At 40.7% G+C, this 19,158-nt stretch overlaps 1 non-coding gene across 1 annotated transcript; it reads right to left on the reverse strand.

The window, feature by feature from the left end:
• Positions 1 to 543: 543 nt before the first annotated feature.
• On the reverse strand, positions 544 to 636 carry LOC122692949. The gene has a single exon (XR_006340760.1). It is a non-coding gene; the product is annotated as a small nucleolar RNA SNORD116 (small nucleolar RNA).
• Between the last annotated feature and the right edge of the window lie 18,522 nt (positions 637 to 19,158).

Consider the following 19,158-nt stretch of genomic DNA (forward strand, 5'->3'; position numbering starts at 1 on the left):
CACAAAACTTGTTAAATTGAAGAATTAGGACTTGAATGCACGTCTTTTGGTGAGAATCCAGCAAAGGTGGTCTAGTGGCTTGCTTTCTTTTGTTGAAATTCCCACATGACAATACTGAAGGAAAGAGGAGACAATGACCATCCAGTGTTACTTATTCTTGAAAGAAGAGGGCCTTTATTTCCAGGCTTGTTTTTTACTTTTGTTTACCTAGGCCCAGGCCCTGCCCACCCACTACCAGGCCCCACCGCACCCCCAGCCTTCCCTAACCTCCCCAGATATCCCCAGTTTATCCCCAGATAAACCTAACCATGTCTTTCCCTATGCTACATCTTTGAACAAACCTCTGTAGTTGCACAAATCCCCAGATTACTCTATGTATTTGTTGGGTATATTCAAATTTTATTTGCAATATATAACCTGAGGAGAGAAAGAGTTGTAAGTTTGAAAAAGATTGCATCAATACTATCTTAGAGACTTATATCATTGTTACAATCATGTCACTTTCATCTCTTCATCTATAAACTTTCTTTTTTTTTTGTTCCTGGACCTCAGTTTCGATGAGGATACGGTAGTGAGTTCTCACTCATTTTGTTCAGATTTTCCAAGGAATGCATGAGAGGGTGTCGTCATCGATCCATCTATAAACTTTCTAAATGTGACCAGGTCTCACCTCCTACACAACCAGAGGGCAGATATTAATCATAGCTCTACAGGGATTTAGTTTTACCAGGAGAGTTTTTCCATAATTCTCTTAGAGTAATAAATAAAAAACAAAACAGGTTTCTTGCTCTTTCAGGGTGTTACTAGGAAAACGAAGTACTTCAAGTACTTACAACAGAAGGAATTTAATGCAGGGAATTACATGGGGGAGCTGAGAAGCCCATGTGGGTGGTAAAGTTAACAACCATGGGAAGCCTCTACCCATCCACAGAGACAAAGGAAGGAGGCGATGCTACCAGAATCCAGGGGCCAGGGTCCCCTCAAGTCCAAGCTGCAGAGGAGATACAGTCACTGCTGGAGTTGCATCTCGCAGCAGAGGGAAGGGGGAAATGTGCCTGGTTTATCTCTCCCACTGTCCTTTCTCCTTCTAACTCCTCCCATTGGCCAAACCTCTCTGGTAGCTGGCTGACTTTGGAGTCTAGAAATGCAGCCTCCAGGGGTTCAGCTCCCAGCCATACAGAACAGAATAGGGAGAGAATGAGGAATGGAAAACAAGCCCAGAAACAGCACAGAAGCCTTCCCATAGAAAAAGACCTACATTTTGGCCTCTTGTGGCTCAACTGATAAAAAAAAAAAATCTGCCTGAAATGCAGGAGACCTGGGTTCGATCCCTGGGTTGGGAAGATCCCGTGGAGAAGGAAAAGGCTACCCACTCCAGTGTTCTAGCCTAAAGAATTCCATGGACTGTATAGTCCATGGGGTTGCAAAGAGTCAGACATGACTCAGCGACTTTCACTTTGGCCTCTAGTTATTAAGTTGTACCTCTCAGCTGTCCGACTTGAGTTCTTTCCAGTTCTGGTTAGGATGGTCTTATCAGTACAGTAACCAGATTGCATACCAGTGATAATAAACATTATTAGATTCTGTAGGATATGTAATGAAATTGAAGACAGAATCCCTGATTAGATGTAGTTTACCCATATGCTTATAATTAATTGGAGAAGACTTCCTGAAAGGTGAATCCTAGAAGAAGGGGTAAAAAGTTTCCCAGAAAGGAGGTAAGTAGAGTGTTTTAGGCAGAGTGAGTAGCCTAAAGAAGTGGGAAGAACACTTTGAATGGCACACAGATATCTTTAGCTGGAATAGATTCTGGGTGGGCTTGAGTAACAGAGAAATGAACAGAAAACTTTGGAGGACTAACAGAGAACTTTAAATTTGATTAACAGAGATCACAGTAAACTTTCCAAGTGAAAAATGGTGTTGCCTTCAGCTAATCCTAGAAAGAGTAGTAGCAAGCTATTGGCATAATCTAGCTATAAGTTAGAGAAGGTAAAGCAAGTGGTTGATGTGAAGGGGAATCATAGTAGGATGACTAAGAGTATAGGTGCTGCAGCAAGATTTCCCGGGTTCAGATCCCAATTCTGCCACTTTCTAGCTCCTTCTTCAGGAGACAATAAGAGTACTTACCCTGTAATGTTCTAAGCTTCAATTTTGTGCTTGACACATGATAAATGTTAGCTATTATTGAAATCATATTAGTGGATGAGCTTACCAAGGAAGGAAGGGAGAAAGAATAAAATGCCCTTCAGGCAGCTCTGATGAGTATTTGGAACCGTTTGTAATCTAAATTGTAGTTGAAATCACTATGAATGCATAAACTGCCTGGGTGAGTTCAGAGGAAAGAAAAACAGAAAGCCCAGGATGGACAGAGGAAACAATAGAAAGAGCAGTCAAAAAACTAACAAGAAAACTCCATGGACCAGCATATTAAAACCTCAGAGAATAATAGTCGTATGAAACAATGGTTGCTCAGCAGGATATTGAAAATCCTGGATGAATGTCTTCTTTTCAGTTTGCTGAGTTGGTTCTCTGCTTGCTCTGGCCTAGGTATTACCATCATTTTTGCACATTGCAGCATTTTAAATGGTGTTACTGGAGTAAGAGCCAATCACAATGTTGTATAAGTGCCTGTCATCAGCAAGCATTAGAACTAAGTGATACATTATTTGTCTGTAGGGAATTGAGTATAATCTCTAAATCTTCCAAGGGGACTAATTTGGTGATGACAAGAGCACATTTTTTCCCATGGGGTATCATATCCACCCTTGGCTGATATCAATTTCCTTCCTTCCCACTGAAGGCTGGAGACAGTAAGAAGAGTGAGCTCAGGAGATGAAGCCACAAAGTAGCCAACATTGCTGCAAATGGTCTAGCGTCAGTCTGAGGCCTGTTCCAGCTGAATTTGCATGTCTTGTGACAGGTGGTTATTATGCCTTAGGTTTGGAGTGAATGGTAGAGCACTGGCCTAGGGGTGGAGATAAAGAAAATAGATAAGAAAGAGAGACATGAGAGGACAGACTCTCTGTAGGGTTTTTGTGTGTTCAGTTTCTATTACTGCTTAAAGAATGGATGTGTGGAACTTCAATTAGTGGCAGCTTGGAAAATGCACCTTTCTTTGTTTCAACCTTAACTGAAAGCAGTAGGATTAAAGTGCTTAGAGGGACAGAAGCCACCATAGATGGGGAAGGATCTTACCAAGGCTATCAAAAAAGTAAGTATCTCAGGTCTCGAGGCTGTGTATCATAGCTAGAGAGAGCCATTTCATTTATTCTCCATAAACACCTTACAGTTCTTTGTCTCTATACATCACATGAGCCAACAATTAATTGTTGGAAGAAGAGGTCTACAATGGTTTAGCCTCTCTTATAATTAGGGTGACTATATAATTTATCCTTCAAACCTTCTAGTTTTTATATTTACTTATTTATATATATATATATACATATATATATATATATATACATTTTTTTTTTTATTGCACTGGGTCTTTGTTGCTTTGTGAGGGCTTTATCTAGTTGCAGCAAGCACAGGCTACTCTTCATTGTAGTGCACAGGCTTCTCATTGTGGTGGCTTCTCTTGTGGAGCACAGGCTCTAGGCACACCGGCTTCAGTAGTTGCCGCACGTGGGCTCAGTAGCTGTGGCTCACAGATTTAGTTGCTCTGCGGCAGGTGTAATATTCATGGACCAGGTATTGAACCTGTGTCCCCTGCATTGGCAGGTGGATTCTTATCCACTGAGCCACCAGGGAAGTCCTTCTGTTGTTACAATGAATACTTTCACGGGGACAACAAGAATAAAGTGGGTCTATCCCAGACTGATTGGAATATGTAATCATCCTACTTACAACCCATTTCAAAAACTTTTTTGTTCATGTAGCACTGTGGTTAAGGTATAGACTCTGGATCCAGACCCACTAAGTTCAAATCCCGGTTCTGCTGGCAACTAACCATATGAGGCAAACACCTCACTTAACTTCTCTGCAACTCAGTATCTTCAGCAGAGAAATGAGGTGTAATGACTGCTCTGACATCAGAGGGCTAAAAGTACTAAGTGAGTGAGTGTGCGGACAGGCACTTAGAACCATTCCTAGTAGATAGTGTGAGCCGAGTTCTTATTGTTCTTGTTATTTCAAACTCTCTAGGATAAGGAACCTAATCTTACAGACCTGACACCTGCCTTCTTGCCCCATGCCCTGACATGGATTTGCATTCAGCAAGAGTTTGCTGAATGGTTGGATGAATAAGAAAAAAGGAATAAATAAAATAAAATAAGGAACACAATTTTTATCCTTTACTTTCATTTTTTTCTTGATTCTTTATTCCCTCACTATTTTTAGGTTACTTTGTAGGACAAGGACACTGAAACACACTCAAAAAATCTTTCAAATGCCTGTCTAACCTAGCCTTTACTGTACTCTGGAGTCCCTTGGTCTTGAACTTTCCTGTTATTACCTGGCCTGTAACCAACACTGGCCACTTCTCACAATCTGCTCTTTCATCTGCCTGACTCTACCAAGCTTGGAGACCTTGCTCTAGAAAGTTACATCCCCTCCATCTTGAGCCTCCCTCTGACCCCTCTAGATCATCACAGAGCACTAAGCTGAACTCCCTGTGCTATACAACAGCTTCCCACTAACTAGCTATTTTACACATGGTAGTGTACGTATATCAGTGCTACTCTCTTAATTCATCCCACCCCCACAGCCCCCGCCATATCCACAAATTTGTTCTCTACATCTGCATCTCTATTCCTGCCCTGCAGATAGTCTCGTCAGTGCCATTTTTCTAGATTAATATTTATTTATTTTGTTTGGCTGTGCTGAATCTTAGTGGCAGCACACAGGCTCTTTGATCTTCACTGCAACATTTGGGATCCTTAGTTGCAGCATGCAACATCTTTTCTTTTTTTTTTTTTAGTTACAGCATGCAGAATCTTTTAAGTTGCCGCATGTATGATCTAGTTTCCTGACCAAGAATCAAACCTGGAACCCCTGCATTGGGAACATGGAGTCTTAGCCACTGGGACTACCAGGGAAGTCCCTACTATTAACACTTTAATCCCTATATCCAGTGACTTCTTCTGAGGCCTTGTGCTCCTCAGTCTCCCTGTAGCATGGTATGTTGCTGATCACCATGTCTTTCATGAAGTATGTTCCTTAGCGTACTTAACTTGGGTTCATCTTGATTACCCTTTTGCCTCTTTAATATATCTTTGCCTCTTCTATCTGCCAAGACAGAGGTGCTTCTCCAAAGTTCAACTCTTCCCTTTATGATCACTCAAGTCCTTTGATGATCTCAAACATTTCTAGGCCCTTGACAATCTCCTCAGTGCAGATGGCCCCAGATCTATATACCTAGCCCAACAAATCTCCCATGCTTCTAGTCTACATTTTTAGCATTCTGCTGGACTTCTTCATTTACTACAAATTAGATTCTTCTTCTCAACACATACTCCCAAACCAGTTCTACCTTCTGGGTTTCCTGTCTCTGATAATAGCATCTTCATCTTCCCATCCCATCCCCCAGACTTCAAAGTTCAAATTACTTTTATGCATCATTCACCTAATTAGTCTCCAGATTCCATTACCCTCCTGCTGCTGCTGCTGCTGCTAAGTCGCTTAGTCGTGTCCGACTCTGTGCGACCCCATAGACGGCAGCCCACCAGGCTCCGCCATCCCTGGGATTCTCCAGGCGAGAATACTGGAGTGGGGTGCCATTTCCTTCTCCAATGCATGAAAGTGAAAAGTGAAAGTGAAGTCGCTCAATCGTGTCTGACTCTTAGGGACCCCATGGACTGCAGCCTACCAGTCTCCTCCGTCCATGGGATTTTCCAGGCAAGAGTACTGGAGTGGGGTGCCATTGCCTTCTCCAATGCATGAAAGTGAAAAGTGAAAGTGAAGTCGCTCAATCGTGTCCCACTCCCAGCGACCCCATGGACTGCAGCCTACCAGTCTCCTCCGTCCATGGGATTTTCCAGGCAAGAGTACTGGAGTGGGGTGCCATTGCCTTCTCCAATGCATGAAAGTGAAAAGTGAAAGTGAAGTCGCTCAATCGTGTCCCACTCCCAGCGACCCCATGGACTGCAGCCTACCAGTCTCCTCCGTCCATGGGATTTTCCAGGCAAGAGTACTGGAGTGGGGTGCCATTGCCTTCTCTGCCATTAGTCTCCTAATTAGTCTCAATTCTACCTCTGTCTCTCTCAAATCCATACCTTCACTTCCGTAACCACTGCCGCTAGCCAGAGTGCCATCTCTCATCTCACATAGCACACCAGCCCCATTTCTTCTGCTCCCATTTCTTCCACTCTATTTTTCCAATTTATCCTGAATCTTCCACCACTCTCTTTCCTAGTAATGTTTTATAGGCACAAAAACACAAAGTCCACAATCTAGGCACTCTTATTCTCCCAGATGTAATTTCTACTGTTGGTCTTTACACACACATCCCTCCAGCTGATCAAAACTTCATGCTGCAGGACTTCCTGGTGATCTCAGTGGATAAGCATCCCCCTGCAAATGCAGGGGACACAGGTTTGATCCCTGGTCTGGGAAGACTCCACATGCTACAGAGCAACCGAGCCTATGTGCCACAGCTACTGAGCCGGGGCTCTAGAGCCACAACTACTGAGTGCGCATGCTGCAACTACTGAAGCCTGTGCGCCTCGAGCCTGTGCTCCACAGCAAGAGAAGCCTGCGCACTGCAACGAAGAGTAGCGCCGCTCTCCACAACTGGAGAAAGCCTCTGCCCAGCAACGAAGACTTAGTGAAACCAAAAACAAAAATAAATAAAATTAAAAAAAAAAAAACATGTTTCAGAATAAGTCCCACACTCTCCACTTCTGAACCACATCTTCTTGTATTAGTTTCCTAGGGCTTCTATAAGAAAACACCACAAAATGGGTGGTTTCAGACAACAGAAACATATACCTTTATAGTACCAGAGGCTGGAAGCCTGAAATCAAGGTGTCAGCAGAGCCATGTTCTCTGTAGAGGCTCTTGGGGAAGAATCCTTTCTCGCTTCTTCTGACTTCTGGTGGTTGCAGGCAATCCTCCATGCTCCTTTAGCTTGTAAATGCTTCACTCCAGTCTCTGCCTCCATCTTCATATGGTCTTCTCCTCTACCCAGGAGAGGGTCCAAATTTCACTACCCAATCTGTGTCCAAATACCCTGCTTCTTATAAGGACACTAGTCATGAAATTTGTGCCAGCTCTAATCCAGTTCAACCTCATCATAACTTGGTTGCATCTGTAAACTCTATTTCCAAATGAAGTCATGCTCACAGCTTTTGGTGAGTAGAACTTCAACATGCCTTCCAAGGAGACACAGTTCAGCCCATAACACTTCCCCACAGAGGTGGATTCCTCCCTCCATCCAACCCCATCTGTCAAAATCCTTCTACTGCTTCAGAATCTGGTTGATTTTCTCCTCTTCATCAAGTTGCTCATAATTCCTTCTCACCCCCTCTGTTAAAGTAATAGTGTATTTTGCCCCTTTTATCAGTTCAATTCAGTTTTTTTATGTTCAGTTCACAATTTTTATGTTTTAAATATGTAAATAATTCTTCATTGTTGGGTTGTTAAAAAGATATGGTATTCCCAGTTCCATATTGGTTTCTTTTTGATTCTTGCAAATTTTAACTTGGAAATAGATGGAATAACTCTTGAGTATGTACTCATATCTTAATTAGAGTAGGTATCTATGCCAGTTTATCAGCTAGAGTTGAAATATATATTCATGTGTGTGTCTATGTGTGTATGTATATGTATTCATGCAATGGCTGAAATCTGATTAATCTCTTAGATTGAGCACATGCTCAGTGAGAGCATTCTGACCCTGGGTTTTTAGTCAAGGACATGGTTCTCTATTTAATGCATATTTGGGACTGACAGGCAGAATTACTAAGGATCAGCAGTCATGAGGAGAAAAGGGAAAACCAGTGAAACAGTAGACTGAAATGGTGTTTAAGGGCCAGTTTCTATGCATGCACTCACTCTACAGAAAGGGTCCTAGGGGCTGTGGGGAAACAGGTGGCCTCCGGGCTGTGAGCTAACGCGGCTCGGGCTGCTGTTTGCATAGCTGCACAGCCCTAGGAGGGACCTGGGAAAGCTAGCCTGAATTCCAATGAATATTTACAATTACCCTGCTCCAGAGCCGAATGCAATCACAGCGCTCCAGTCTACAGGTTTTATGCATCAAAAGAAAATGAGAGGAGAGCAGCAAAGATGGAGTTGCCTTTGGAGCAACTTATAAACACAGATCTCACCGCTTGTGGCAGAACTAAAATGCTTTATTTCTGATAGGAGCAATTTATTCTTCAGGCACCCGCCTTGATACTAGAAAGTGCCTGACTGGGTTTTGAAGTGAGAAAGTCTTCAGTAGATGGTTTTTAATTCCGAGCAAGGGAAAGGTATGGAAGGAATTATATAATTTTGGTTTTGCTTCCTAACAGAAGACCCCAACGTGAGTGAGAAACCCCCTAAGCCCATCACAAACTCCATCTTCTTTCAGTCTATGTTTTTATCCTGGTCTCATAACTCGTCCTTTCTTCCCAGGGCAGTCCTGGGAAAAGCTACCACCATTTTGTGTCCCCAGTTTAAAGCCTTTGGATATTGATTGCCAGTAATGCATGCAACCCCCTCACTCATTTCATCTCATGAGTTGTTGATTCACACCAAAGATCTGGAGAAAACTGGATGGGATAAATTAGTCAGAGCCTCTTGGACCCAGTGAGGCAATTTTTAACTTTCAGAGGTGCAAAACTGGATGAAATTGAATGTTTTAAAAGGACTCTGTCAGAACCTGGTTTTATGACTCAGCTGACTAATCTCTTGGACTATTAAGATTTATATTGGATTACTATTTTTGCTAGCAGCCTGGATTGATGCCCTAAGCAGAAGTCCTCTCTACTACCCATCCATACTTTTATCCACTTTGCCCATTTTTCCCATCAAGATGCTGCTGTCTCACATCCATTCACCTTCTTGCTGACCCCTTCTACCACTAATCTACACATCCTTTCACGTAATATCTCTCCACTTGTCGGTATATATCCAAGCTTGGAGCTAAGGGAGAGCAGGGTCATGTGCCTGTATTTGTGTGACTAGCCATTGGTAAATCTGAGAAAGTGTGTTTCCTTCCCAAATTATAATTCTTCAGATTCTCAGTTGGTTCTAGACACAGTAGAATTGCCAAACCACAGGGAAGAAAAAGAAGCTTCAGGTCCCCATGTTGTCCGTCAGCCTTCCCTTATTCTTTGTTGCAGATAAATCATATTTTCCCACCATATGTAAGTGATATGCAAACACAGCTTCAGGAAACTCCTTCTTTTAACAAGATTGCTCCCTCTAAACTTTCCTTCAAGGAACTTCTGTAGCCACTATAGTTGTCATTTGGTAAGTCCCTACTGTGTACAAAGCAGCATATGGTCAATGAATGTACAATACATGTGTAAAATTTGTTGTAAAAACCCATGGATGTAGGGTTGCTAAATGTATGACAAAGAATCACCTTAAAGTAATATAATTGATTGGGTCTTTGCTCTTACGGCCGAAGAAGTACTACACTTCAGCTTAGTAACCCCAGGAGGTAAAGATGTCCAACATTATTAGTTTCTAGAGAAATGGAAATCAAAACCACAGTGAGATACACTTTATACCCTCTGTCCTGGGCTGTGCTTAGTCTCTCAGTTGTGTCCAACTCTTTGCAACCCCATGGACTGCAGCACGCCAGACTTCTCTGTCCATCACCAACTCCTGAAGCCTACTCAAACTCATGTCCATGACGTCAATGACACCATCCAACCATCTCATCCTCTGCTGTCCCCTTTACCTCCTGCCTTCAGTCTTTCCCAGCATCAGGGCCTTTTCAAATGACTCGGTTCTTCGCATCAGGTGGCCAAAGAATTGGAGCTTCAGCTTCATCATCAGTCCTTCCAATGGATATTCAGGGTTGGTTTCCTTTAGGATTGTCTGGTCTGATCTCCTTGCAGTCCAAGGGACTCTCAAGAGTCTTTTCCAACACCACAGTTCAAAAGCATCGATTCTTCGGTGCTCAGCTTTCTTTGTATTCCAACTCTCACATGCATACATGACTACTGGAAAAACCGTAGCTTTGTTGGCAAAGTAATGTCTCTGCTTTCTAACGTGCTGTCTAGGTTGGTCATAGCTTTTCTTTCGAGGAACAAGCATCTTTTAATTTCATGGCTGCAGTCACCATCTGCGGTGATTTTGGAGTCCAAAAAAATAAAGTCTCTCACTGTTTCCATTGTTTCCCCATCTATTTGCCATGAAGTGATGGGACCAGATGCCATGATCTTAGAATTGAGTTTTAAGCCAACTTTTTCAGTCTCCTCTTTCACTTTCATCAAGAGACTCTTTAGTTCTTCTTCACTTTCTGCCATAAGGGTGGTGACATCTGCATATCTGAGGTTATTTCTCCCAGCAATCTTGATTCCAGCTTGTGCTTCATCCAGCCCTGCATTTTGCATGATGTTTTCTGCATTTAAGTTAAATAAGCAGGGTGACAATACACAGCCTTGACATATTCCTTTCCCGATTTGGAACCGGTCTGTTGTTCCACGTCCAGCTCTATCTGTTGCTTCCTACCTGCATACAGATTTCTCAGGAGGCAGGTCAGGTGGTCTGGTATTCCCCTTGGTATATATTGGTGTATATATAAAATTGGGAATAGGTAAAATATAAGATGTGTGTGTGTACACATGTGTGTATGTGTATATTCAGACTCTGATTTTTAACAGGACATGTAGAAGGAAGCACAAATAATTTTTTTATACTTATTCAACAGACACTTACTGGGCTCCTAATATATGGTACAAGTATCATACAACAAATTTTTCAAGATAATCCCTTATCTGATTAAATGAGGATAATCCAGATTTTTTGTAAATTCCAGAATTTAGACCAAAGGGAAGAGACCAAATAATCCACCACTGCTTAAGAGCAAACTTTGGGGACTTCCCTGGCAGTCTAGTGGTTAAGACTTTGCCCTCCAAAAGATGGGGTGAAGGTTTGATCCCTGGTAAGGGAACTAATATCCAACATGCCTTGTGGCCAAAAAACATGAAACATGAAACAGAAATAATATTGTAACAAATTCAATAAAGACTTTTAAAATGCTCCACATCAAAAAAAAAATCTTAAAAAAAAAGAGCATGCTGTGTAAGATAATCAACAGAGACTAGTATAGTATTCCCCTGAGAAGTTCTGGGTCTTTTTTTTTTTTTTTTGGTAATTACTTTTTAGAGTTCCTAAAAGTACCTTTGGCCAAAAGTGGCATAACTAATTGTCTAGATAATAATTTGTGTATGGTTTCCATTGACCTACAAAGAAGAATCCATCTTCAACTCTTCCATTAATTTTAGGTCCTCCAACACTAGGTACTATGTTACATTTTACGAAAATGGTTCCTGTTGGCCTTATTAACTGATGAAAACTGCATATTAATACAAAATAAAGATATTATAAGTATTGGTGGTACCTTTGAAATCCTGTCCACTGTGCTAATGATCTTTGGGTAAAAGAAGTCACTTGTGTATTTCTATAGAATTATTTTAGGTTTCTGTCATTTTTCCTTCTGCTAAAAATGTACTAAGTCATAATAACTAGCTAACTAATTGCCTCCCCCACTGATGTTCAACTTCTATAGCAACTGGTTTTGAGTGGAAATTTAGCCAGAAAATTATTTCTGTGAACTCAAGTGAAACTCTAATGATACCACCACATAAGAGAGAAACTGCTACCATCATACAAAAAAAGTTAGCGCAGAGCACATTGATATCTAAGAGAGGCCCTTTCAACCCTGCAGGCAGTGGTGTTTTCAAAAGTTTGCAAGCTGACTATTTTATCTGGTATTGTTTGAATGTTCAGATGTCCCCCAGAAAGACAGATAGCATTTTTTTCTAACCTTGAAATAGACATTCAATGGAAATGGGAAATAATGAGATTTCCCTGTACATTTCTGCTAATACATCAGTTCTCTCTAAAGGTTCATACATCCAAGATTTAGTTCCTTGGTCAGTTTGGATCCCCAACCCACCTTCCAAAACTATTAGTTTGTATTGATGATATATGACTTTTACTTATCAAGGGAAAAAAATGTTATTTATATACAAAGTTATAATCTACCTGGATTCCTACCTCTGGATAACTATTGGTCAGTCACATCACCCTTTTATGTTTATGAGTACATTTATAAAACACACATAAAATACACAAAATGATACCCAGAGGAATAAAGGAACCAACATTTGTTGTAAACATACTTCATGCCAGCTGTTGTACTTGATGTTTCATTTTAGTCCTCAAAATAACTTTACGATCAATGAGATTCCCATGTTACAGACAAGAAAATGGAAGTTCAGAGACACTCAGCCTGTTACCTTTGACGAATGGTAGTACAAAGATTCCAACCCAAACGGAAAGTCAAAATCTTTTAAAATGTTCAAGGTCTTACACACACCCCTCCCACCCCTTATATCTCAGATCTCATTATCTCCTCTCTTCCCTGTCCTCGAATCCTGCAAAGCTGCTCCCACCTCAAGGTCTTTGCAGTGGCTGTAGTAGCTAGCCATATCTAAATGGCTCATCCCCTCACATTCTCATGTCTTGACTCAAATATAACCTAATGAGTGAGATTTCTCCTGATCATCCTATTTAAAACCACAGCCCACTCCCCAGTTCCAATCTTTCTTAACTTTCAATTTTCTTTTTCTGTAGTGTTTTCCACTTTCTAATGTTATCTTTATTGTTTGCTGAAGACCCAGAGAGAAGGAAAGTAATTTTTTCTTCTCTGCCTGCTTGTAGCCTCCTAGGCACAAAGAAGAGGTCTGTGTTCTGTTTGGCATTCGCAGTCTTGAGGGGTGAAAAGTAAATCTAAGCTTGGACTACATTTGGAGTTGGTTAAAATTCAGAATTTCATAATGAACAGTCCCAGGGCTTAATGGATTTTGTGCTCTGCTCTCACTGTTAGATATTTGTTGAAATTCAGCATGGAACTAATGCATCTTTGAAAGTCATCTTAAACTTTCTAATAACCCCTAAGCCTGTTGGAAGAAAGACAATGACAGAAAACAAGTTCTTATCATTTCATTGGTGTAGTTCTTTGTAGGCCTGAAATGAACTCGCTTTTTTCAGTTTATTAAAGATATGTAATTTGGGGCTGACTCGGCATATAATATGGGAAAATAGTGTATCAAAAACTTTGGAAATGGTTAAATAAACAAACCTTCTTAAAAATGCACAAACTGTCTCCCTTCAGACTTTTTTCAATGTGTGTGTGTGATTATATACTAGAAGGAAAATTAGTGAGTTATTATTTCTGAATTGGTGATCATTATTTTCTTTAAAGCCTTTGTATAGATCACAACAAACTGTGGAAAATTCTTAAACAGATGAGAATACCAGACCACCTTACCTGTCTCTTGAGAAACCTGTATGCAGGTCAAGAAGCAACAGTTAGAACCGGACATGGAAAAATGGACTGGTTTCAAATTGGGAAGGGAGTACGTCAAGGATGTATATTGTCACCCTGCTTATTTAACTTATATACAGAGTTCATCATGCAAAATGCCAGGCTGGATGAAGCACAAGCTGGAATCAAGATTGCTGGGAGAAACATCAATAACCTCAGATATGCAGATGACACCACTCTTATGGCAGAAAGCAAAGAGGAATTAAAAAGTCTCTTGATGAAGGTGAAAGAGGAAAGTGAAAAAGCTGGCTTAAAACTCAGCGTTCAAAAAACAAAGATCAGGGCATCCAGTCCCATCACTTCATGGCAAATAGATGGGGAAACAATGGAAACAGCAACAGGCTTTTTTTTTTTTTCTTGGACTCCAAAATCCCTGCAGATGGTGACTGCAGCCATGAAATTAAAAGACGCTTGCTCCTTGGAAGAAAATCTATGATAAACCTAGACAGTGTATTAAAAAGCAGAGACATTACTTTACCAACAAAGGTCCATCTAGTCAAAGCTATAGTTTTTCTGGTAGTCATGTATGGATGTGAGAATTGGACCGTAAAGAAAGCTGAGTGCCAAAGAACTGATGCTTTTGAACTGTTGGAGAAGACTCTTGCAAGTCCCTTGGACTGCAAGAAGATCCAACTAGTCAATCCTAAAGGAAATCAGTCCTGAATATTCATTGGAAGGACTAATGCTGAAGCTGAAGCTCCAATAGTTTGGCAACCTGATGTGAAGAACTGACTCATTGGAAAAGACCCTGATGCTGGGAAAGATTGAAGGGAGAAGGAGAAGGGAATGACAGAGGATGAAATGGTTGGATGGCATCACTGACTCAATGGACATGAGTTTAAGTAAGCTCCAGGAGTTGGTGATGAACAGGGAAGCCTGGCACGCTGCAGTCCACAGGGTTGCAAAGAGTCGGGCACTACTAAGTGACTGAACAACAACAAATTTTCTTTATATTTGAAAATTTTCAAAGTTTTTTTTAACCATAATTTTGTATTGTTTCTATAACCACAAGAGCAACTGATTTTATTGCTCATGTTTAGAAATTATACACCATTTTCTTTGAAGATCTACAAAAGATATTCCCTATATTCATCATGTCGCTTTTTGAATCTATTTGCTCTCTCTTAAGCCTTGCCATGACAGTAAAAGCAACAAAAGTGTTTTACTAATTAAAAGACATTCTAATAGTTTTTCATGCTAAAAACCATTTTAAAAATCATAAAGAACCATTTATTCAGCGAGATTTTCTTCTTCTGGAGTTCCAGAAAACACACACCCAGACATATTAGGTATGTTTTTCAAACTTTGGGGAATGGATCCATAGCAAGTGGCGCCCCCATCTCCCACCTCCCTACACATTCATCTACTTCACATTTTCTTTAATTTCTTCATAAATTTACCAAAGGTCCTCGGGTCATATCTAAACTACTTGTCTTGTCAACTTAACAGATGAAAAAAAAAAAAAAAGACCCAGCCAGGAGAGACTGAAATGGAGGGACCTCATTTCAAGCCTAGGCTTTCAGAGAGGTAAACCACATACCTAATCCGCCCTAATAGATTCCAGAAAGGACATGGTTGAAACTTCCCTTGATCTTATTTTTTTTTCTTACACAAATTTAATACTTTGATCGCTTATAACCAAAAAGCAGTATTTAAAGAAACAGCACAGGTCACTTTTATTATATTCAGCACAGTTAGCAAGATACTACCTTGAGTAGCTGTTTAAAGGGATCACACTTCAAAAAGTAATTGACCTAAACTCTCCTTCCTGCTCTGCTCTCCAGCGAGTCTTGGCCATATGCAGCCCTCGCCTGTGTCTCACACATGGAAGAGATACAGTAGGGTCCTGGGGAGCATGAGAATCTAGGCCACTGTGATTAAAACCAACTCAAACATTATTTTAATGCCTGTGTTTAGTTTGCTAAGAATTCTCAACTTTAGTGGGTGCCTAAGGGCTGACAGCTCCTCTCTGAAATGAATCAGATGTTGATTTATAGGGAAGAACACTTGAAAGTGATTACACCTGCCCTGGTCCCATCTGGTTGGGAGATGATGAAATGGAGTTCTGTGTCTCTGCTTTCAAAGTATTTGTAATAATTTGATCATAAGCGACATTATGAAACATACATATCTGAAAGAAGAAACTGTATCACGAGCAGCCTAATGTTACCTAATTTCTTTTGTTAATCCCACCAAAAACAGCCTGGTGGCTGCAAGAACTCTAGGGGTGCACATGGTCACGAATTCAGTCACCTTATCTGGTGATGTTCACATTCCAAGGTCATTTCATTGCTTTGCCCCCCATGCATTTTAGTTTGTAAATTATCTGCCCACAACAGTCTTAGGATAAGTGTGTAACTGGTTAATGTTTTTTACAACCTGCAGGAACACCAATTTGAAGTTTTAAATATCCAACATGTAAACTGGTTGTAGAAATTCTGTCAGCATCAACTAACCATTGTTCCATACATTTTTGGACAAAATGGAATCAACAAACATCTTGGTACATGATCTTCCTGGAGTGTTCTTGTGGCTTTCTCACATTATTTTGGAAAATAATGTTGTTGTTATCATTTCAGAGCACTTACAGAAGCAGACTTGGTATTGAAGTTCTGATTCATTTATAAAGCCATATGTTACAAATCACAGCTTTCTGTTTGGTACAAGGTGGATCATGGCAGATGTTAAACTGGAAGATTTTTATATTACCTGAGGTTCTGTGCTAGCAAAGAAAGGCACAGAAACCAAATTTCTAACTAATATTCATATTTCTTGTATGTGTCATTGTATTAGCAAGTGTTCTCATTGTGTTCTTCAAACAAAATCATAGCCATCACCCTTTAAATTATTAAATTAAAAAGGATTTAAAAAGAGATATACACTTAGCCATCGTTTCATAAAGAGTGAAGAAGGCAAAAAAAATGATGAAATAGGTATATGGCTGGGGGACAGAAACAAAATCAAGCTCCTTGGAGCCTAATATTATATGAATATGAGCAAAAACCCATATGAAGTCACTTAATAATGAGGTCAAGAATGCTGAATAATTTAACATACCCTTGGATCTTGATTTGTGACTGTCCCAAACTAATATTTCACAAGCCACATTGCACCTTGTCACAGAGTCCTATTTCTCCCTCAAGATAATGCCCAAGTATTAATGGACCCAATTTGGTGGAAATTACCTAATTGGCTGCAGTCACTTCAACTTGAACGTGACATTTTGGATTGTTCTGTAGTCACAAGGATAAGTTAGAAGCTTGAGCAGCAGAATTGCTCTTTGTGATAATTGTAGCAGAAGCTTGTGTTATCACCGAAGCTTATTATTTTGCAAGTTGTACACTCAGCTTTTTGTAAAAATTGTACTGTAAGGGAAAAATCCCTAAGGAGGCTTCTTTTCTCTTTTGGTTCCTCTGATACCCCCATAGGAGGATGACCAAACAAAATGCTATGTGATTGTGTTTAAGAGCCCTTAACAACATGCCACCTGATAAAATATCTTAGTAGCATGAATTAAACAATTGCTTAATTCTCTGTATTCTTTAGGGTTTTGTGCTTATTCAGCCACCCAAATTACTGCTAGTGAATGACATCAGTAAGGACACTCTTTCTGTCTCAGGGAAATTGTGTTCCTATCTCTCCATCAGAGAGGTAAATGATGAGTAAGAAGTCTTCTTCTTACTAGCATTGTCATTGGCTTCCATTTTGTACATAAGTATAGGGAGCATAAAAACAGTAAGCTTATTCCTACACAAGGTGAGAGCACCAAACAGTGGACATCTTTCTCTGGTTAGTAATTCTTTGTGTCAACTTAAAAAATATTCACAACCTAAAAGTTAAGAGTTATATTTTGGACTTTAAGTCTGGGAGACAGAATCTCAAGTGACCCTGAGAGAACTGCTCTGAGGAGGTGAGGGGAGGAGCCAGGTTATTCAAGAGTTTTGCAACAAAGGGCAGGTAGTCAGAACATCAAAAGTTTATTTTTTTTAATTACTACTAATTAAAGAATACCAGACATGTCAAGTTAAGGAATTTAGTGCTTTTCTATCTGGGAAAATGCAAGAATCTGGGCTCACTGAAGTTATTCTTTTGATATGTTGCTCAGTTATCTGGGGCCAGTATCCTGTTTTCACATCCTGAGTTCCCTTAGGGCTCACCATAGGGAGTGGTTGCAGCCTGGTGGCTGCGAGATGGCAGGTATTCTCTCCTTCCTGACTTCCTTCAGGGCTTACCAGCTCACCATCCATGGTGGCTACAATTGCTGGTGACTGTGACACCCTTCTTTATTGACATGGCAGGAAACATTCCATTTCTCATTTGTTTTTCTATAATGCTTTATAGCTTCTGGAGGACATGTCTTCTCAGCTCCCTCTCTTCCTTCCTTCCTTCTCAATTCATTGAGTAAATAAGAGGATCCAGGCCCTGTGTTGGGCACTGAAGATACAAAGATAAAGGGAACATAATCTCTGTCCTCAAGGAGCTCCCTGGTTAAGAAAGAGACAAAGAAGAATACCAGTTAATTACAAGCCTGTACAATGAATGCTCTAACCTTATGTACTTCAGAAAATGCTAAGTCAGGAAGCCTAACAGAGAAAGTAACTCTGGGGCCAGGTCTTGAAGGATGAACAGGTTTTGCAACTGGAGAGGCACAGTGATGAGAGGGGATTGGTGAAGTGGTTACCTTAAACAGAAGAGATAGCAGGTGTGTGAGGACGTCAAAGTGTGGAATACGTGGCAGGTGAGGCCACATCAGAAAGGATCATATATGCCTTTGTGAAATAACAGAATATATATTCTATTATTTATTGTAGAATTTATTATTTCACATGTGTATCTGCCCCCTGTTCCTGGCACAGACCTCCTAAATCCCATGAAATTCCCTGGGTTATAGGAGTGTCTTTTGTTATAATATGGTGACTCTCAGTGGCCTGTTAGGTTGCTTCAGCGTGGGGGCATTGATCACCAAAAAGACCAAGCCATGATTAGAATCTGGGAACTTTTGACCCAGGAAGGGGAGAGGGTCTGAAGTCTGAGTTAATGATTGATTACGTATTATGTAATGAAGCCTCCACAGAAATCTCAAAAGTATGGAGTTCAAAGAGCTCCCAGGTCCGTGAACACAACTGTGTGCTGCGTGCGGGGTTGGAGGTGGGGTATCCCAACTCCATGGGAACAGAAGCTCCTGTGCTCTGGGTCCTTTCCACACCTCACCCTGTGTATCTCTTCATCTGGCTGTTCATCTGTATACTCCATCATATCCTTTATTACATAATAAACCAGCAAACATGAGTTCTGTGAGCTATTCTAACAAATAATCAGACCTGAAGAAGGGGGTCGGGAAACCTCCTATTTTAGCCAAGTTAGGCTGAAGTTTTGAGTAACATGGGGACCCTCAACTTGCAATTGGCATCTAAAATGGGGAGCAGTCTTTGTGGAAGAAGCCCTTAACCTATGGGGCCTGAGCTAACTTTGGTTAGTATCTTAATTAAATTGAATTATAGGACTTGTTTGGTATGGAAAACCTTTCCTAGGCAGTGGGTGCTATTAGCCAATGAAAGCTAGTGTAACAAGCTTTAGCCTCCTCTGTCAACCAATAAACATCAGTGTACCACTCTGCAAACAGTCTTACCCAATGAGCGTTCTACCACACTGCTGGAGTCGAGTGCCTT

This window comes from Cervus elaphus, chromosome 4, assembly GCF_910594005.1.
Source record: "Cervus elaphus chromosome 4, mCerEla1.1, whole genome shotgun sequence".
NCBI lineage: Eukaryota > Metazoa > Chordata > Mammalia > Artiodactyla > Cervidae > Cervus > Cervus elaphus.